Below are 22,357 nucleotides of genomic sequence, written 5' to 3'. Positions count from 1 at the left end.
CCATGGCCACTTGTGTCCAGTACCACAGGCATCATGAACAAAGGTGCCAATGAAGGAGTAAATGACATGAAGTCTTTTGCCACTTCTATCTGGGTGATGTTCAATTTCCCTGATCCTACTTTCTCACAATGACCAGTAATTAGTAGCAACACCATGCCTCCCTGATCCCAGTGCCGCTAATAGATTCAAACACATACATGTGCCTTGTACTCTGAAAGCTATCACAAGGAGTTACTTCAGACACACCATGATGAAGGAACAGGTAAGGTCCTTCTCCAGAGGCTTCATCACTAAATGATGAATACATTTGCCTATATGGTCTTCAAGTTAATTCTGTTTCATTTGTGTTTTTCCAAGTCTAAAAACTCTCAGATGTAAGTAACTGCTTTGACATGTGTACACGCTCAAGGTAAGTGTTAATTGTGATTTTAGAACAGTTGTCCACAGACATCAGGTTAAGATACTAATTAGCATTGATCATTGATCATTTATATGGAATTCTAATTATTAACATCTTACTACCAGTTAAGACAAAGATATAATAATGAAAAATCCTTCCTATAAAATTTGTAAACTCATGATAATTAAGAGTTTAAATGCAAATAAGCATTTTAAAACTGATTGAATAACATTTTAAAAGTTGAAACTAGGGCTGGAGAGATGGCTTAGTGGTTAGGCGCTTGCCTGTGAAGCCTAAGGACCCTGGTTCAAGGCTCGCTTCCCCAGGTCCCACGTTAGCCAGATGCACAAGGGGCGCACGCGTCTGGAGTTCGTTTGCAGAGGCTGGAAGCCCTGGCGCGCCCATTCTCTCTCTCTCCCTCTATCTGTCTTTCTCTCTGTGTCTGTCGCGCTCAAATTAAAAAAAAAAAAAGTTGAAACTAAAATGCTAATAAAAATTTTAAAAGAATAAAAAAATAAAAATATATTTTAAAAAAAGTTGAAACTAAGTAGAAAAGTAAAAAAACTGATACAGCTTCTACATATTTTCAAAAATTATATTATTGCTGACTCTTTTCTATTCTTTTGGAATATTAACTTTGATCCCATAAGTATGGCAGTGTTTCTAGCAGGTAGATTCCATTAATTACCAAAGCCTCATATAAATATTAAGTTTTTGTATTAATTTAAAAATTTGATGGCAAATATATTTTAATCTAGCTAATGTAGTTCAGCTAACAAAAAACCTGTGAAGCGCCACCTATTGTTGAAAACAAGTCATTTCAAATCTCAATTAAAATGAAAAATGAGCCTAAGATTAGTAATTGGATATTCATGTTGATTAATGTTTTGTATTCTTCCTTTTTCATTTTACAATTTTATTGTATGATGTTGGAAATTATTAAATATACATTGACTGTTTTGAGGAATCTATACAAAGCACTGTGCACAAGTCACAGTCCTGGGATGAAGATAGATAACAGAGAGGTGATGTCTGCTCCTGACTAACTCAGGGAACTAACATAGGCAGAAAGGTAGAGGGAGTTTCCCCATTTCATGTAGTATTTCAGGAATGCTATGTACTTATTCCAATAGTGACAGAATTATACAACTCTTTCTTTAAGACCCTTTTACTGTAATTATCATCAGGACTGATATCAGTTTCTGATATCACAATTTCAGTACTGTATATCTCCATAGGGTATTGTGTCTACAGAATAATTTCAATAGTGAAAACACATCTTTCTTAAGATGGGTTTGAGCTTTATTAACTGAGTCTGGGTGAAAGTTTAGGATCTTATCATCATCATCATCAACAACAATCTCTGTATTTGGTTGCTGATGGTACTTCAGAGCCAAGAGGTTTACAAGCACTTCGAGGAAGGTCATCAGCACCGAAGAGAACGTGGAACCCACAGTTACATTGTGAAAGCGCTATTGAAGTTGGGATGTGTGTGTTATAGTGTCCATTTTCTTTAAGGATCCTTTTAACAGCATTTAAAATTTTTGTGTGCAAACATGCATGTGCATGCACTCACTGGCATGCATAAGCGTGCCAGGCTCTGTTGCCTCTCTAAACAAATTTGGCTTTACATGGGTGCTGAGGAATTGAGCGCAGGCTGGAAATCTTTTCAAACCTTTAATAGCTGAGCCATTTCTTCAGGCCCTTTGTTTTTTCAGTTTTGAATTTACATGTGCAGAGGCATGAAGTGAAATGACCAGAGATCTGAAAGAGACCCAACAGAGAATTGTGATATATGGGGGAATGAGTCAGCTGAGAATGACAGGAATGCCTTCCATTTCAGCGGTATTACTTTTATAAACCTCTTTTCCTCCTTTAGACAAAAGGTTCACCTGTGAAGTATAGTTGAAACTTGAAAGTTTTAGTTGTTTCCCCAGTACTGGGGGTTGAATGAGGGACTTCGTGGATGCATGCACTCTATGACTGAGCTATATCTTAATCCCTACATTATGCTTAGCAGATGAGTACATTGTGAGCAAGTCAGATCCCCTGAGATGACTTTCCTGGAGCTCCCATGCATGCAGAGAAGGCAATAACCAAGTTCATACTTTGTTCCAGTGGAAAACTGTGCTAAGTAGTATAGAGAACAAATGAAGCTTGGGCTGGAGAGATGATTTAGCTGTTAAGGTACTTGCCTATGAAGCCTAAGGCCCCATGTTTTATTTCTCTCCAGATCTCACATAAGCCAGATGCACAAAGGTGAGGCAAGCACAAGTCACATGCCCACTAGGTGGTGCAAGCGTCTACAGTTCTATTGCAGTGGCTGAGGCTCAGGCCCACCAATTTCTCCCTCTTTCTCTCTTCCCCTCCCTCCCTCCCTCCCTCTCTCTCTCTGTCTCTCTCTTTCTCTCTCTCTCTCTTGCCTTCTCTAAAACTTGAGGGAAAAAATGACACTTGTTTAGAATGACAAGGGCCAAAGCAGGCATTGGTTCCTTTTGTCAGGGTGGTCAAGAAGTGTCTCTGAGGAAGTGAGATTTGGACAGAACCATGACCAGGTGAGGACATGGGCCACAAATACATCTTGGGTAAGGATTTGAACAGACAGGGTAAGTACAAAGGTCCAGGGAAGGCCTGAGGAGCTGGTGAAGTGGAACTGGTAAGGAGAGGCTGAAAGAAAAGGCAAAGCTTCCCACGGAGAGTCTTGCAGCCCATGATAAGACTGTAGAGTGCATTCTAAAGTCAGGAAGTTTTGTAGCTGGTGACCTATTCAAAATTTTGTGAGATCTGATAAGTTAAATATAGTGAGAATTAACAGTGATGGGAAATAATGATGTTAGCTCAGAGTGAATTAGCTGTTATAAGAAGGGGTTGAGCCTTATTTTAGAATAACTAGGATTTGGGAATAAAAAATAAAGTGGCCCAAGAAGATATCTCAGAGACTTTTGCTTCGAAGTCTGCCAATGCATGTTCAATCCTCTCAGCACCCATGTAAAAACCAAGACAGGGCGGTGCATGGGTCTATAATTTAACATGCCAATGACAGTGGGAGATGAAGCCAGGTGAATATTAATAAAAGAACAACTGAGGTTGTCTTTGATCTGCATGCACCCATATACATACATACATCTCCCTCTCTCTCTCTCTCTCACACACACACACACACACACACACCAATAAATAAAAAGGACAACCTATCCTGAGGAATGACACAGGGAAACACCAGAAGAGAAACAGGCAACAGTCACCTAACCATCATGATCAATCTCCCAGACTGGCATGAGGGCAAAGGAAGTTTCTTTTGTAAGGATCATAGTTAACAAAATTGGGCAAATAGGTTAAGGACATGTTACTTCAGAATCATAATGCCACATTGAGGATTTGGGCTTCATACCAAGGACAGTGAACTTTTAGCACAAGAGAGTTACCGTATGCAAAGGACTCTTCCTTCCCTAAACATTCATCTGACCATGTAATTGAGATGTTGATGTCTGCAAGCTGGTTTAGAGATAAGAAACATGGTCCAAGTGGGTGGCAGGAAGGACTTGGAGCAGGTTACTAGAGACCATGAAGAAAAGGAGAAGGGTCAGACCAATATAACTATGCAACTTCATTAAATGAGAGTGTGGCAGAAGATCCTAGTCTTGCCCACAGTCCTTAACAAAGCCTTAAAGAATTGATTAATGTACCTGCTTTTGTCTGTCACACGAGGGACACAGACTTTAAAAAGAAGTCTGCCACATATGGAGACATGAAGACACAGTGTGTGTCTGATTGTGAAGAGGGATCTTCAGAATCAAAATGTTAATCTATTCATCAGAACAGTTAGAGAGATACTGTTTATCACTTCTTTTCTGTTCAGTTGTGAAAGAAATTGGAGAAAGAAAACATTTTCAGGAAGATATATGATTATAGAACGGCACTAATATTTATAGCTACATCTGACAAAAAGTTGAACCTGTTATGCTGCTATATTATGTAGCTATCAAGCAGTTGATACATGATTAGAAAGTTAATTAATTAGGACATCAAATGATAACCAAAAATTTCCCCAAGTCAGGAGAATGTGAGGGTATGAGAAACCTTAATCCAGAAAAGAAATCAAGCACTACATTAATCAAAACTAAAGATCATTCTGTAGGATTTTTTTATAATCATGGAAAATGCTAATAAAAATTAAAAATAAATAAATAATAAATAATATATTTAAAAAAGAAAATCAAGATCAGATAAAACAGAGATGGTAAGTTGTGATTTTAATTTTAATTCTTTTGTTGTTATTCTGCTTTTTCAAGGCAGGGTCTCACTCTAGTCCAGGCTGACCTGGAACTTTCTCTGTAGTTCCAGGCTAGCCTCAAACTCATACTGATCTCCTACCTCAGCTCCCAAGTGGTGGGACTAAAGATGTGTGCTACCACACTGGGCACTTAATTTTTTTTAATTTTACAATTCATTGTCAGGCTGTATTAGGTAACAGAGTCATGGACTTTACTCTCTTGCAAGACCATGTTGTTTCATGAATACATTTCACAAATATGTATCTGGGTTAAATGCTGGAGATAAAACCATGAAAACAAATTTTTGAGCAGGCTGCAGGCAGTCATAGGCTACCTCACACAACTCTACCTACCCTACAGCTGTTGGATAAGGGGAAGGACTAACTAGAAGAAGAATGAGTTGGACCGGGTGTGCACACCTTTAATTCCAGCACTCAGGAGGCAGAGGTGGGAGGATTGCTGTGAGTCCGAGGCCAGCCTGAGACTACACTAAAGTGATTCCAGGTCAGCCTGGGCTAGTGTGAGACCCTACCTCAAAAAAGCAAAACAAAGGATTAGTTGGTCTAAAAATGATCAATAATTAAGGCAACTATTGTGTGGAACAGAACATGAAAAGTTCTAGGAAGCAAGAAGGTAAACAGGAAACACAACAGGATCTTTTCCTGAATTCTGCTCCATCCCTGGTATTTTGTGTCTCCATGGCCACCACCTAGCTGATGGATGGAGAGCATCTGGTGGTCACAAAGGCATTGATGAATGTTCCCTGGAAGAAAGATGGGACTAACTATGCAATTAACAAACCCAGATCATGCTAGCACTTAGGATGCTGAAACTTCATAGTAAAGACAGCACTTTTCTCATACCCTGACAGAGAAGTTTGAAGAAAAATAGATCATTTGCAGAGTTGCAGTTAGGACATTGGTTTAACAGCAGGGGAGATGTGAGGGAAGGGGAAGGACATTGTGGTGGTTTGATTCGGGTGTCCCCCATAAACTTAGGTGTTCTGAATGCTAGGTTCCCAGCTGATGGAGATTTGGGAATTAATGCCTGCTGGTGGTGGTGTATTTTGGGGTGCAGGCTTGTGGGTGTTATAGTCAGTTTCCCCATGCCAGTGATTGGCACACCTCCTGTTGCTATGGTCTACCTTATGTGGGCCAGCCTCAAGCCTGTAAGCCACAATAAACCTCTTTTCCCCACAAGCTGCTTTTGGTCAGGTGATTTCTACCAGCAATGCAAACCTGACTACAACAGTAAAGTGGTACCAAGGAGTGGGATTGCTGCTAGACACCTGTGCTGCTTTGGCCTTTTGGAGATGATTTTTAAGAGAAATATGGAAGGATTTGAAACTGTGGCCTAAGAGACACCTTGCAGTGCTGTAAGTACAGCTTGATGGACTCTTCTGATCAGAGTTGAAAGACCTGAATGCAGTAAGAACTATGGACTGTAAGGTTTGGCTTAATGAGGGTGAGAAAGACCTTTTCCTGTACTGGGCTAGCAGTTTATGTGGGAAGTTTGCTGTTATGCCTGGGTCCTGAGAAGTTGTGTAGGGTTGCTTTGCATAGAAATGAACTGGTGTGAGCAGAGGGATGCGGCACATAAAAAAATGAAACCTTTGTGCCTAAACTGCTGCCGTTTACCTGCAAATTATTTGAGAGATTACAACCATTGAGATTGGGCCAGCTGACCTGTATTGGGGCAACAGGAAGAATGTAGACTCTTTTGAAGGGGCCTGATTGCTCAAGGAGCATCCTGTTCCTCAAAGTTTGCTTTATTCCCCCCTAGATTAACAAATTGGCACTCTACCTGATATTATGGAGTATAAAAATGCATGAGAGGGTCATTGAGTTTGCAACAAGGTCTTGTGTTTTGGAAATGGCCATGGGCAGTGTGAAGCAGGTTTGCCGGATGCCTGCATGGAGACCCATGGGGCCATGAGGATGAACCGTGGATTTCAGTGAAGACCCAGTGAAGCTGCCAGGACCACGAGATCACTGCTAAGGAAAGCTGCCAGCCCCAATGAAGTTTTCCAGGACTGTGAGTAGCCTAGCTGGAGGGGCAGAATTGGAATGCCAGAGACTTATTGCTGGTTAGAGTTATTGAACTTGGAGATTTGTCACTAGCTGGAATTGTTGGATTTTAGGTTACAGAGTTTGATGTTTGCCCTGGTTGTTTTAAATCTGGTATTGGTTGAATATTTTGTTGCTATGCCTGATGCCATCTTTTGCACTGTATTTTTTCTGTGCCATTATGGGTTTTGAGGTTATTTTTTGGTATTATGGCTCAGTTGAAAGATCTTGGACTATGGGGATGTTTTGAACATCATTGGGATTGATAAAAACTATGGGGGCTTTGAAAGTCATACTGAATTATATCATGTATGGATATCAGTGTATGGGGGCCAGGGGTGGGATGTGATGGTTTGATTCAGGTGTCCCCCATAAACTTAGGTGTTCTAAATTCTAGGTTCCCAGCTGATGGAGATTTGGGAATTAATGCCTGCTGGAGGCAGGGCAGGCTTATAGGTGTTATAGCCAGTTTCCCCATGCCAGTGTTGGACACACTCTCCTGTTGCTATGGTTTACCTTATGTTGGCTAGAGGGTGATGTCCACCCTCTGCTCATGCCATCATTTCCCCCTGCCATCGTGGAGCTTCCCCCTCAAGCCTGTAAGCCAAAATAAACCTCTTTTTTCCCACAAGCTACTCTTGTATGGGTGATTTCTACCAGCAATGTGAACCTCACTGCAACAGACAATAATCAGAAAACTGAAAGAAGAGAATAAACAGTGGACTGCATCATGTCACCTGCACTTGGGTCTGTGAAAGTTGAGACATAGTTGGTCATTGCTTTAGACAGGACTCAGCTGTAAGAATGAACAAGTCCAATTCAATGAGTAGATCTCCATTCTGCTTCTTAATGGCATTGCTGGGGCATATTATCTTGAACCCAAACATTGTGCAGCCAGTATTTCAAAGTGATGGCTTAACTAAGATAGTCTATTTGGCTAGAAAAGATGTCTGTTTGTGCTATTTTTGAAAGGCTATAAGTACATGTGTATAAACACACACACACACACACACACACACACACACACACACACCTGTAACCAGAGAAGGAGGCTGGAGATATGTCTTATCAGTTAAGGCACTTTCCTGTAGAACCTAGCCACCCAACTTCAATTCCCCAGCACTCACATAAAGCCAGATGCACAGGGTGGTGCATGCATCTGGAATCTGTTTGCAGTGGCTGAAGCCCCAGGAGCACCCATTCTCTTCGTCTCTTTTCTATCTCTCTTTGCTTGCAAATAAATAAATAAATAAAATTATTATAAACAATAATAAAAGTCTATGAGGGACATGAGTAAGTGAATGTTATAGGTAAACAAAACTTGTTAGGTAAAAATACCTGAAGTAGGAGCTGGAGAGATGGGTCATTGGTTAAAGGTGTTTGCTTATAAAGCCTGACATCCCAGGTTTGATTCCCTAGTACCCATGTAAATTGAGACAGAGATCAGTTCTTGGAAGAGACATGACACTTGTGTTTAGCACAGACAAGGAATTCAAAATGTATGTAATGAGGTCTGGATAGATGGCGTAGAGATTAAAAGTACTTGCTTGCTGGGCTAGAGAGGTGACTTAGCAGTTAAGTTGCTTGCCTGTGAAGCCTAAAGACCCAGCTTTGATTCCCCAATATCCACATAAGCCAGATGTACAAGGTGGCGCATGGGTCTGGAGTCCATTTGCAGGGCCTAGAGGCACTAGTGCACCCATTTTCTTTCTATCTGCCTCTCTCTTTACTGCTCTCACTCTCAAATAAGTAAATAAACAAATAAAATTTAAAAATAAAGTGCTTGCATGCAAAGCCTGCTGGCCCAGTGTTTACTTCCCCAGTACCCACATAAAGCCAGATGCACAACGTATCACATGTATATGGAGTTCATTTGAGTGGCAAGATGCCTGGTATACCCATTCTCCTACTGTACTTCTTATAACTAGGGAGGTCCAGAAATCCACCTACCTTCACCTCTCCAGTGCCAAGATAGCAGGCACCCACCACCACATCTGTGTTTTTTTTATGAGTTCTGGTGATCAAACTCAGGTCCTCGTGTTTACAAGACAAGTACTTCACTGAATGAACTGTATCCCCAGCCCAAGAAATATGTTTTTTTCCTAACTAAAATATATATTATACAAAGCTCCTTTTTTGCATTATATCACCCTTAGAGTCTTTATGAAGATGGCACTGAAGTAATGAAGGGATCAGTATCCCCTGTAACCGAGAACTTTCCTCCCCCAACGTTAACTGCTCACATTCTCAGCATGAGCAAAGTCATCAGGCCATCATTCAGAACCACACAAGGCCTTGAAATGCTTTACATTCTATGATTTGCCAAACGTCAAACATTTCCTGCCTCTAAGGGACTTACACTGAATAATAGAGTACGTGCCAAGTAAGATGTTTGTGAATAATAAAGAAAAGCCAGTGTTGGGGTGTTTCCAAGTGAGTGTGTAGTTCTGCCTTTTAGCATATCCCTGTTAGTCTTCAGTTTTGTACAGAAAGCCTTGTCAGTGCAGCATGGGTTAGACTCCTTGCTGTATAACTTTCCTTCTCTGGTTACAGGTGTGTGTGTGTGTGTGTATGTGTATACATGTACTCTGGAGCTTTGGGTTTGAATGTAAAGGAACCGACTGCAAAAGAAAAGAGGAAAAATAGGGGGAAGGGAGTCTTATCTTTGGTAAAGGCTCAGCAGTGAGAGTTAAAAATAAATGCAAGTTTGTGTCATTTATGCTACATATAAAAAAACCCAAAGAGTTAAAAAGACTAAAATTAACTCGTAGGAGTTTATTGTCCCATCATTCTCAGAGAATCATTCTGAGCTGTGCTTTGAATTGTGAACTTCCTCTACCAGACAAGAATAATTACAAGTCCCAAGGTGGGTTCTGAATTAATGAGATTTTTTTAACTACATAGGGAATTTGATCCTGGCATAAGAGTTTTATTAATGAGTGGCCCTGCGCTTGATGACAACGTGCCATTTGATGGGCTTATTTTTGTAAGACCCTGTGCAAACATCACTAATTGGACTCCCTTTCAGCTTACGGTGACAGTGGTGAGCATACATCACTAGCAATCCTAATTCATTAGAGGCACATGTGGGCTGAAGCCACTCTTTGTATAACAGCAGGAGCAGGAAGAGTCTAGGCAGCTTTAGTTTAAAAGATATTCATTTATCTATGTTGAAGCTCTAAGAGATATATACCACACCACTGTTCTCTCCTGTATGGACAGTCAAATGTGTAAACGACTGTTAAAAACTTCACAACTCGCCATCATTACCTGGTTCAGATTTATAATATAGTTTCATATTTCAGAGAGATCACATTATCATTTATCTGTTAATTCTAGTCCTCTGAAATAAGCTGATTAAATCATCATATTGTTCCCTTTTTTGTTGATTTTGTGTTTGTGGTTTTGCAACAGGGTCTTACTCTAGCCCAGGCTGCTCTGGAACTCTCTCTTCAGCCCAGGCTGTCTTCAGACTCATGGCATTGCCCCTACTTTAGCCTCCTTCCCAAGGGCCGGGATAAAGGCATATGCTGCTGTGCCCACCTTATATTGTACTTTTAAAATGAGGAATAAAAATCAGGGTAAATTTAGTGAGTCTTAACTAATACAAAATTTTAGAAAAAAAAACAAAATGACTAAGCTTCCAGTCTATGGCTTATTTGCCTTAGTATATACATGCTCTCTAAATTTGGGCGTTATATTTTACAAATATAATAGCCACATAATATTCAAAATTGTAACTGTCTTTATGCAAAACAATGACCTATTTTTCCCCAAAATCAACTTCAATTTTTCCTTTTTATTTACTTTTTTAATCTTTTTATTTATTTAAATTTGTTCATTCTTATTTGCAAATGTGTGTGCATATACTGAGTGTAGGGTACACCAAAGCTTCTTGCCACTGCAAATGAATGCCAGACATGTGGGCCATTTTTTTTCATGTGGCTTATGTGGGAAGCTTTGGAATTTAACCTGGGCTGGCAGGCTTTGCATGCAATCACCTTTACCACTGAACCATCTTCCCAGTCCTTTAAAACATATATTGAAGGCTGGAGAGATTGCCTAGTGGTTAAGTGCTTGCCTGTAAAGCCTAAGGACCCCAGTTCGAGGCTCCATTCCCCAGGACCCATGCAAGCCAGATGCACAAGGGGGCGCATGCATCTGGAATTCATTTGCAGTGGCTGGAAGCCCTGGCGCACCCATTTTCTCTCTCTCTCTCTCCCTACCTCTTTCTCTCTGTGTCGCCCTCAAATAAACAAAAAAATTAATATATATATTATATATATACTAATATATATTAATATATATACTAATATATATTTATATATATATATATTATATATATATATGATATAATTATATGGGCATGGTGGTGTACGCCTTTAATCCCAACACTCAGGAGGCAGAGGTAGGAGGATCACCATGAGTTCAAGGCCACCCTGAGACTACATAGTAAATTTCAGGTCAGCCTCTAGAGTGAGACCCTACCTCAGAAAACAAACAAACAACAACAATGTATATTTGCAAGCAGAGAGAGATAGAAAAGAGGCATACAGCGAGAATAGACATGCCAAAGCCTTCAGCTGCTGTAAACTCCAGATGCATGTGCCATTTTGTGCATCTGGCTTTACATGGTGTTACAATCAGGTTCATATTGCTGGTAGAAATCACCCAACCAAGAGCAGTTTGTGGGGAAAAACAATTTTTTTCTTTTAAAAAAAAGTTTATTGATTTATTTATTTGACAGAGAGAAAGAGGCATAGAGGGAGAGAATGGGCACACCAGGGCCTCCAGCTGCTGAAAACAAACTCAGACATATGTACCACCTTGTGCCTCTGGCTTACATGGGTACTGGGGAACTGAACCTGGGTCCTGTGGCTTTGCAGGCAATCACCTTAACTGCTAAGCCATCCATCCAGCCTGAAAAAAAAAAAAAAAGGTTTATTTTGGCTTACAGACTTGAGAGGTTGCTCCATAATGGCAGAAGATAATGGCATGGGCAGAATGTAGACATCACCACCTGCGAACATCAGGTGAACAATAGGAACAGGACCGTGTGCCCAAAAACTGGCAAGGGTAAACTGGCTATAACGCCCGTAACCTGCCCCCAACAATACTCCACCTCCAGGAGGTGTTAATTTCCAATTGCCATCTGCTGGGGAACCCAGCATTCAGAATACCTAAATTTAAGGGGGACACCTGAATCCAACCACCATATTCTGTCCCTGGTCCCCATAAACTGATAACCATACATGATGTAAAATGCAATGTATTCTTCCAATTTTAAAAGCCCCCATAGATTTTTATCAAATGATATTCAAACATCCTCATAATCCAAGGTCTTTTAAATGAGCAATAATACCAAAAATCTCCCCCACAAAAAAAAAAACAAAAACATAATAGCACAGGATAATAAACATTCATACTACATTGGGCAAAGCAAAGTAATATTCAACCAATACAAGATTTAAACAGGGCAAACATCAAACTCTGTAGCTCCAAGACCAACAATTCTAGTCAGTGACAAATTTCCAAGTTCAATAATTCTAACTAGTAACAAGCCTCTGGAGTTCCAATTCTGCCCCTCCAACTAGGCTACTCACAGTCCTGGAAAACTTCATCCTGGTCTGGAAGCTCTCCTTAGCAGCCATCTCCTGGTCTCAGCACCTCCACTGAAACCCACAGTTCATCCTCATGGCACCATCAGGTCTCCATGCAGGCAATCCAACAAACCTGCTTCACACTGCCCATGGCTGTTTCCAAAACACAAAACTTGTGTACAAATTTAACTGCCCTCTCTTTCCTGCATTTCTTATACTCCATAATACCAGGGAGTGTTCCAATTTGTAAATCCTGGGGGAATAAAGCAGACTTTGAAGAACAGGACACTGCTTGAGCATTCAGGCCCCTTCAAAAGAGTTGCCTCAATGCAGGTCAGCTGGCCAAATCTCAATGGTTGTAATATCTCATATAATTGCAGCTGAACAGGCAGAAGTTTCAACCCAAAGATTTCATTTCTGTGCCATATCCTCTGCTCACACCAGTTCATTTCTATGCAAAGCAACTCTACACAAATTCTCAGGACATAAGCATAACAGCAAGCCTCTCACAAAAACTGCTTCTAGCCCAGTACAGGCATAGGTCTTTCTCAACTTCACAAGCCAAACCTCACAGTCCATAGTTCTTACTGTATCAGGTCTTTCAACTTTGACCAGAATAGTCCATCAAGCTGTACTTACAGCACTGCAAGGTGTCTCTTAGACCAAGATTCCAAATTCATCCACATTACTCTTGAAAATCAGCTCCAAAAAGCCAAAGTCACAGAGTCAGGTTTCAAGCAGAGATGACACCACTCTCAGTAACAAGTTTACTGTTGCAGTCAAGTTTACATTGCTGTCAGAAATCGCCTGACCAAGAGTAGCTTGTGGGAATATGTTGGGCCCTGAAAGGCCCAGGCGTGAGGTCTAGTGGAACTTCCTGAGCCTAGCTAAAGTTTGGCAACCTGGCTCTGGCCAGCTATGACTCAGCAAGACACCTAATGGCTTCTGGCCTGCTACCTCCGCGTGGCAATTGTAATTACCATTTCAATAGTTAAAGTTTACTATTGGCCCTTACCTCTTCCCCCATCCTAAAATCCCCACCTTCATCCCCAACATGATACAGACAACTGCTCAGAGTAATAAAGCGAGTTGTTTCTGTGAGTTCCTATATTGAAAAGACTCCTGACTCAGTGTGGTTTTTCTCCGTTGGCCAGGAGAGGTTTCTGAGTCATCCGACATTCATCATCCCCTCAACCCCAAGGGAGGAACCAGCAGGCCTGGTCCTTCCTTTGGCACTACCTGACAGGGAAGGAGCCCCACATCTGGCGCCCAACATGCAGCTCTGGGACCCCAATAGACTAGCACACCCCGTGAGAGGCAGTCGTTGAGGAGATAATTGGTGTGTGCAGGTGAGCATAACCTCATGAGTTATGAGGCAGTCTTCATATTTAGTGCACTAAACTTTGCTTCTATAACCTGTACTTACTTGTCAACATCTCTTCATTCTCTTTCTCTTTCCTTTCACTTTCATTTCGCAGACAAGCTGCATCTGCAACTTTTGTACAACATGTTTACCTATCTTTTGGATCCTTGTGGTTGTATTATACTTGTGGGTTGCTATTGGTCTAGTTTTGTGGACATCTCTCTCTCAACTTTATAGGGACAGTCTACCTCTAAATCCAATCCTGTCTTAGAATCTCTCAGGGCATTCCTAAAGAGTATAGGGCTTAATTTGACTGATAATCAGGTTTGACAGACCTGGGATTGCCTTTTCAAGCTGGTGCCATGGCTACCGGAAGGAAATCTCTTTGATTGGGACACATGGGATAGGGTAGAGGCCCTTGTTTGAGAAGGGTCAAATACTCCCCTCAGGGAGCCTCCCTATGATCTCGGCCCTCAAGGACTGCTTCCCTCCAAGACCAACCAAACATAAACAAAAGACAGAAGGAAAAGATAATATACAGCCTGATCCGGCTACTCCTCCTGGAGATACAGCTATAAAAACCCCAAAAGAGGATACATCTTTATATTCCTCACTCGATCCCTTTGAGAGTGCTCCCTGGCCTTCCAGGGAACCTCTTCCATCAATTAACCCTTTCTGGAACCCCTCGGCCCCTCTTTCATATTCAGCTGCCAAGCCGCCAGAAAATAAAGCTATTTTTTTATTTCCCATCAATCCAAATCCTGGGGGCAATCACCCTGCTGCTTGGTATCCGTGGAAAGCTCAGGACCTTAAGGAGCTTAAAAAGGTGGTCTCGGAGGATGGACCCAACTCTCTTTGGGCTGAGATCCTATTACAGGGACTTGCCCATCAACCTTGTACAACCCAAGATTGGAAAAATCTAGTCAGGGCTGTCTTGTCAGGTCCCCTATACCTTAAGTGGTGTTCCTATTTTAAAGATGAGTGCCATGCACAGGCAGAACGAAACCAAAATCAACAGCCCCCTGTGCCGATAACTTTTGGGATGCTCTCCAGTATCTCTGCAGGTGGCTATACCTGACCCATATAGGGACCAGGTCAGGGCACTGGGCTTGGCAGCATGGAAAAAGCTTGATGAGGGACCCTCTGAAACCCCCCTTATGAGTATTACTCAAAAACCACCTGAGGACTTGGCTACATTTATAGATAGGATGGAAAAAGGTCTCCAAAGAAAATTTCCCCCAGGGGCATTACGAGATCAGTTCACTAAAATGTTGGTCTGGGAAGGGATGACAGCTGATCACCACCTAGCCTGTGCAGGTCTCAAGGACAACTCCATGAGTAGATGGATTGTAACCACCAAGGATGTTGGCACTATCTCCCATCAGGCTAGGGCCATGGCTGCCACCCTTCAGGAAAATAAATAGGGAGATTTAGCGGATAAGATCTGTGCATTACAGTTAAATCCTAAAAACTCAACATGTTTCGGGTGTGGGGATGTGGGCCACCTTAAAAAGGAGTGCCCCAACAAGACAAAGCCTCCCCTGCCCTCTGGGGGGATGACCAATGCCCCTCACACCCACTGCCCTAAATGCAATAAGGGGTTTCATTGGGCTAGGGACTGCCAATCAAAATTTAACATACAGGGAAAGCCTTTAAACTTATTCTCTGGCTTCCCCCAGCCCCATTAAATAAGAGGAAAGAATCTATCAAAGCCCATTGGACAGTCCCCGTGGTTCCCGGCCTTAGACCCAAAATTATTTTAAATATTGGCAATAAAAAATTCAAACTTGACTTCTTGTTAAGATGGCGGCGTAGGTACCATGCCAAAGCAGCCTAGGAGGGGAAAAAAAGACCAAAAAACTCAGCAAAACACACGCTTTTACTAAAAAGTGAGGTGTATAGGAAATTGAAGCAGCAGCGGAGAAGTAGAAGAGATCCAGAGCATCCAGACCCCACACAGGCCGGCAAAAGCGGCCCTGGCAGCACCGCCAACCACTGTGGCGGTGGCGCACCAGAAAGCTGCCAGGCTCGGCTCCAGCCACAGGAAAAGCCAGGTGCAGGAGCTTTCCCTCACACCAGCGCTCTCCGCAACTCAGGAAACGTGAAGGGAGAGCAGCAGTGAACAACGGAGGAGCAGACCACCTGTTAGAAGAACACATGGAACAGCGAGAGTACCAGAGCAGCTGTGGCTCCCTCCCCTCCCCCACCACCTGAGCCCAGCTCCAGTGAACAGAGCAATGGTCCCGGGACCCAGCCATGCCAACTTGAGCCGACAGCAGGACCCAAGCAGGAGCAAAATTCGGCAGCAACATCAGCGGCTCTGGCACAGGTAACAGCGGCCCCAGCAGCAGCAGACCCAGTAGCGGCAGCAATGACAGACACAGCAGCAGCAGACCGAGGAGTGGCAGCAGCGGCAGATCCCGCAGCAGTAGCTTCAGTGGCAACAATGGCAGTGGACCCAGCAGCACCAGCTTCAACAGCACTGGTGGCTCCAGCAGTGGCAGCTACAGCAGCAGCAGTGGTGGGCCCAGCAGCACAGCTTCACCAGCAGCAGCTACAGACCCAGCAGCGGCAGCTTTAGCAGCAGCAGTTCCAGCACCGGGGGTGCTGATCTTCAGGTCCACACTTGCCAGGCTCAGTTTGCCCTGCAGGAAAAGCCAGTGCCCAGCTCCAGAAATCAGAACAGCAGCCTGATGACCCAGGCAGCAACTTGACTGAGACCAAAATCACCCAAGGTAACTGAGATTGCACCAGGGAAGGGTCTCACTAGGTCACAAGCTAACTGGGATCCCTCAACAGACCAGAAATCTTAACCTCTATGTTGATAGAGGAACTGGTTGTTATAATAACTACTCTTGTATACATACTCGGGGCTGTTTTAATTGAATATGTACAGTGTTTAGTTAAATTTTAGAATCTACCTGTATTTTATTCCACTCAGCCTGCTTGAATTCTCCTACAGCAGGGAAACTCAACCCCTAGGAATACCTTTGTGGTTACTCTGAGAGTCTTAAGAGCCACACCTAACACCTTAAGGTCCTACCCTGAAAATATACTACATCAAATCAATTGATACAGCTAAGAATACACAGCTAGCTAGAAAATCCAAGCTTTAACTTAATCCAAGATGCAAAAATATATACATTATAACACAAGAAACACTAAAAAGCAAGATTATATAAGTCCACCTAAAAGTATTAATGCATCAGAAATGTCCTCCAGTGAGAACGAGTTAGAGGAAATGCCTGAGAAAGAGTTCAAAAGAATGATTGTAAATATGTTCAAGGAGGTCAAAGAACAAATCAAAAGAATCAAAGAAGAACTCAAAGAGGAAATAAAAGGAATCAAAGAAGCAGGACAACAATTTAATGAAATGAAGAAGGCAATACAAGACATAAATAAGGAAATAAAAAAATAAAGAAAAAACAGTCAAAATTACTAGCAATGAAGAACACAGTTAATGAAATGAAAAACTCTGTAGAAAATCTCACCAATAGGATGGATGAGGGAGAGAACACAATATCTAAGCTAGAAGACCAGGTGTCAGATGTAATACAGTCCAACAAAGAGAAAGACAAACTAATAAAAAAGTATGAGTGGGAATTTTAAGATATTCAGGACACTATGAAAAGATCAAATATAAGAATTCAGGGCATAGTAGAAGGAGAAGAATTCCACTCCAAAGACATAGTAGGCGTCTTCAACAAAATCATAGAAGAAAATTTATCCCAAATTGGGAAAGAGGTGCCAATGCAGATACAGGAAGCCTTTAGAACCCCCACCAAGACAAACACTGGAAAGAACCTCTCCTTGCCATATTATAATCAAACTTCCAAACACACACACCAAAGAAAAAATATTGAAAGCAGTTAGAGAGAAAAATCAAGTTACCTACAAAAGCAAGCCCATCAGGATTACAGCAGATTATTCAACACAAACTTTTAAAGCCAGAAGGGCTTGGAGTGATATATTCCAAGTTCTGAAAGATAACAACTGTCAACCAACGTTACTTTATCCTGCAAAGTTGTCCATTCAAATACACGGAGAAATAAGGACATTCCATGACAAAAACAGGTTAAAGGAGTATTTGAAGACAAAACCAGCTCTACAGAAAATACTTGATAGAACCCTCCATGCTGAAGAAAAGGAAAAGCACACATATAAGGAACCTAGAAAAAACAAGCAATACTCAAATACTAGTTAACACAAGAGAACACAGATAGAACCGGAACAACACACACACACACAAAAAAAACTGGCAAACATAAATACACACCTTTCAATAATATATCTTAATATCAATGGCCTCAATGCCCCAACGAAAAGACATACGTTTGCAGACTGGGTTAAAAAGCAGGATCCTACAATTTGTTGTCTCCAGGAAACTTCACCTTTCAAAGGATAGACATTATCTTAGGGTGAAAGGTTGGAAGATGGTGTTTCAAGCAAATGGGCCTAGAAAACAAGCAGGGGTTGCTATCCTAATATCTGACAAGGTAGACTTTAGTCCAACGTTAGTCAAGAAATATAAGGAAGGTCACTTTACATTGATTAAGGGCACACTCCAACAGGAGGACATTACAATCCTAAACATATAGGCACCTAACATGGGGACTCCCAAATTCGTCAAACAAACACTATTAGAACTAAGGTCACAGATAACACCAAACAAAGTGGTAGTGGGTGACTTTAACACCCCACTCTCATCAATTGACAGGTCAGACCGAAAAAAATAAACAGAGAGGCATCTGGACTAAATGAGGTCATAGAAGGAATGGACCTAACAGATATATACAGGACATTAAATCCAAAGGCTTCAGAATATCCATTCTTTTCAGCAGCACATGGAACATTCTCTAAAATAGACCATATATTAGGACACAAAGCAAATCTTTACAAATTCAGGAAAATTGAAATAATTCCTTGCATTCTATCTGACCACAATGGAATTAAACTACAAATCTGTAGCAAAAAAGGCTATAGAGATCCATAGAAAGCCAGGTGCAGGGGGCTTCCGGTCAAGATGGCGACCACCTAGCTGCACTACAAACAACGAGGGAAAAAAAAGGCAAGTATTCAAGGGAAATTAGGAACTTTTTGAAGAGGGAGGGCACAGATTGGGATAAAAGAGGGAAGCACACACCCCCGCGACCCACGCCCCGCCACCCCGCCCGCCGCGAATAACTGCAACGGGCGCGGCCCCGCACCCAGAGGCCCGGCGCCCCATGCACACCAAGCCCCATGCACCCCGGCGGCCCAGCGCACCCCACAACCCCCGTACCCCACGCCCGCCGCACCCCCCGCACCTCCCCAGCGCGCCCCTCCCCCCCAGCGCGCCCCTGCCCCCCAGCGCGCCACACGCTCCCTATCCACACACGCCAGACGCGGCCCAAGCGAACCAAGGCTTCCCGCGCCCTGGGCGCCTAGGCCTGCCCCGTGCCCCCGCGCGCCCAAGACACCTGCGCCCCACCCCCACGTGCCTCGAGACCACACCACGCCCGCCTCACCGTCCCGCGTGCCCCACCCCCCGCGCGTTCCTTGCTCTCTATCCATACACAGCAGGCACGCCCCAAGCGCCCCGCGCCCCGGGCGCCCAGGCGTGCCTCGCACCCCCGCGCCCCCGCGCGCCCTGAGACCCCCACACCCCACCCTCACGTGCCTCAAGCCCCCCCGCGAGCCCCGCCCCCGCCTCCCACCCAGCACGCCCAAAGCTCCCTACCCACACGCGACAGGGGCGCTCAAAGCGCCCCGCAGCGTCCAGCACCCGGGCGCCCAGGTGTGCCCCGTGCCCCCCGCATGCCCCGAGACTCCCCGCGCCCCACCCCCGTGCTCCTCGAGCCCCCCCCGTGCACCCCACCCCCGCCACGCGTCGAGACTGCCCCGCAGCGTCCCGCAGCATCCAGCACTCCATCTTACCTCAGCATGCTCCACGCCCCCTGCGCGACCCGCGACCCCCTGGACCCCCTCACCCCCCCCGCGCGATACGCCCCCTCACCCCCTGCGAGTCCAGAGCACCCCACGGTATCCCACAGTGCCCCGCGCTCCTAGCTGCCCCCCCTCCCCTCACGCCCTGCTGTTCTCACATCACTTGACGCCGGTCAGTTTCTGCTGTGTCCTGATTCCGTACCCACATCATCTGCCTCTGCACTACAATTGCACGTGCAGAGGGCCCAGTCCCACAGCAAGAGCCACATAAGTCCACACTGAGTCACTAGCGCCAGCGCAGGTGCCATCCCCTTCCTGTACATCGCCACCCATCCCCCACTCCCCTGAGGCGGAAGAGCACAGACTGTTTACAGACCCCAGTGTACCCAGCCAGAATCTAGGCACCTTCAAGGCTTGCTACCTCAGTCCCTTTTCAAGCTCAAAGGCAGGCAGCTTAGGTGCATTACTGGGTGAGAATTCAGGCAACTTTGGTGCCCCTGTCAGGCTATAGGTAGGCGGCTTTGGCAAGAGTGAGCAAAAACCCAGGCTGCTTACAACTGCCCCAGGCTGCCTTGGATTTGCATTAAGCTAGATCCCAGGCTGCTCCACCCACCTACCTGCCCATACACTGACATGGGTAGACCACAGCGCAAAAGAAATAACACAAAAAATAAAATGGAAGAAAATCCAGACAGATCACCCAGTCCAACAAGGATCACAACAAACCAAAACATAGAAGAGTGTTTAGGATCAGAACATCAAGTGGAAGCAATGAACAATGCAACCCTGACCAAACTACGGCTAGATCTGACAGGAAAGCTACAAAGGATAGATAATCGTATGAATGCTACCATCACTAAGCTAGAGCAATATGATAAGACACTGGAAGGAATTCAAAGAGAGCTAAGAGAGTTGAGGGAGAATGAAAAAAAAGAGGACCTTAAAAATCAGCTGGCCACACTAAATGAAAACATAAAGAAATGCAAGGATGATTTCCAAGAATCATCAAGAAAATCAGAAAATGAGACAAAAAGGGAGCTGGACAAAGCGATGGAAGTGATACATAGGAAAGTAGTAGAAAATGCAAACTTAATTGAACAAGTCCAAAACTCACTAGAGGCTCTCAAGAATAGAGTCAGCGAAGTAGAAGATAGAAATTCTGATCTGGAAGACAGGATGGAAGAAACAGTTCGAGAGTCCAAAAATTTCAGTAAGTTCAAAAGTTCCTGTGAACAGAACATGAGAGAATTGTGGGATACACTTAAACGTCCTAATATCAGAATCATTGGAATACCAGAAGGAGAAGAATTTCAGACCAAAGGCATGGAGAACTTATTTAACACAATAATTGAAGAAAACTTCCCCCGTCTCTTAAAAGAAAGGCCCATCAAGATTCAAGAAGCAAACAGAACTCCTAACCGACTAGACCAAAGGAGAAACTCCCTAAGGCATACTATCATTAAGACTCTAAACATTGACACCAAGGAAAAAATCCTAAAAGCAGCTAGGGAAAAACAGCACACCACTTTCAAAGGAAACCCCATCAGAATTACTTCAGACTTCTCAATGGAAACCCTGAAAGCTAGAAGGGCCTGGAATGAAACTCTCCAAACTCTAAGAAACTATGGCTTTCAACCCAAACTACTCTACCCAGCAAAAGTCTCCCTTATAATAGATGGTGAAAGGAAAACTTTCCATGATAAAACTCAGCTTTACAATTATATGAACACAAAACCAAACCTACAGAAAGTACTCCAGGAAATTCTCCACAGAGAAGAAACAAATAACCAAACACAAATGCCTACAAGAAGAAGATCACAGCAATCAAACCCAGAGTAGATACAAAAAAAAAAAAAAAAAATTCCATGGAAATGCCAACACACCTCTACCACCACAAAATGACAGGGATCAAATCAAATCTCACAGTCATCACCCTAAACATTAATGGCCTTAATTCACCCATCAAGAGACACAGGCTAACAGGGTGGATCAAAAAATTAGACCCCTCAATCTGCTGCCTTCAAGAAACCCACCTTACCACTAAAGACAGAAACCTCCTCAGGGTGAAAGGGTGGAAAACAATATTCCAAGCAAATGGGAATAAGAAACAAGCAGGTGTAGCTATATTAATATCAGATAAAGTTGACTTCAAACCAAAAACAATCAAAAAAGACAAAGAAGGCTACTTCTTACTTGTAAAGGGAACAATCCATCAAGAGGATATTACAATCATAAATCTGTATGCACCAAACACAGGGGCACCGCAGTTCATAAAACAAAACCTACTTGACAATAAAACAGAAATAACCACCAACACCATCATAGCTGGGGACTTTAACACACCATTATCAGTAATAGACAGATCATCCAAACAGAAGCTCAACAGGGAAGTAAGAGAGCTCAACAAAACCATAGAGCACTTAGACCTAACAGACATCTACAGAACTTTCCACCCCAAATCCACAGACTACACATTCTTCTCAGCAGCCCATGGAACATTCTCTAAAATAGACCATATACTGGGTCACAAAGATAGCCTCCACATATTTAGGAAAATCGACATAATTCCCTGCATGATATCAGATCATAATGCTATATTCCTAGAAATCAACAACAAAAAAACCAACAAGAGCCCCAACGGCAACTGGAAACTGAATAGCACACTCTTAAATAATAAATGGATAGTGGATGAAATAAAAAATGAAATTGCAAAATTCCTGGAATTGAAT

The 22,357-nt window shown here is 43.2% G+C and overlaps 1 pseudogene; it reads left to right on the top strand.

Moving 5' to 3' along the window:
• The first annotated feature begins 247 nt into the window (after positions 1-247).
• Positions 248-22,357, top strand: part of LOC101601267 — a 135,283-nt pseudogene continuing 113,173 nt past the window's right edge.

This window comes from Jaculus jaculus, chromosome 12, assembly GCF_020740685.1.
Source record: "Jaculus jaculus isolate mJacJac1 chromosome 12, mJacJac1.mat.Y.cur, whole genome shotgun sequence".
Lineage (NCBI taxonomy): Eukaryota > Metazoa > Chordata > Mammalia > Rodentia > Dipodidae > Jaculus > Jaculus jaculus.
This window is presented reverse-complemented; position numbering and strand designations above follow the sequence as displayed.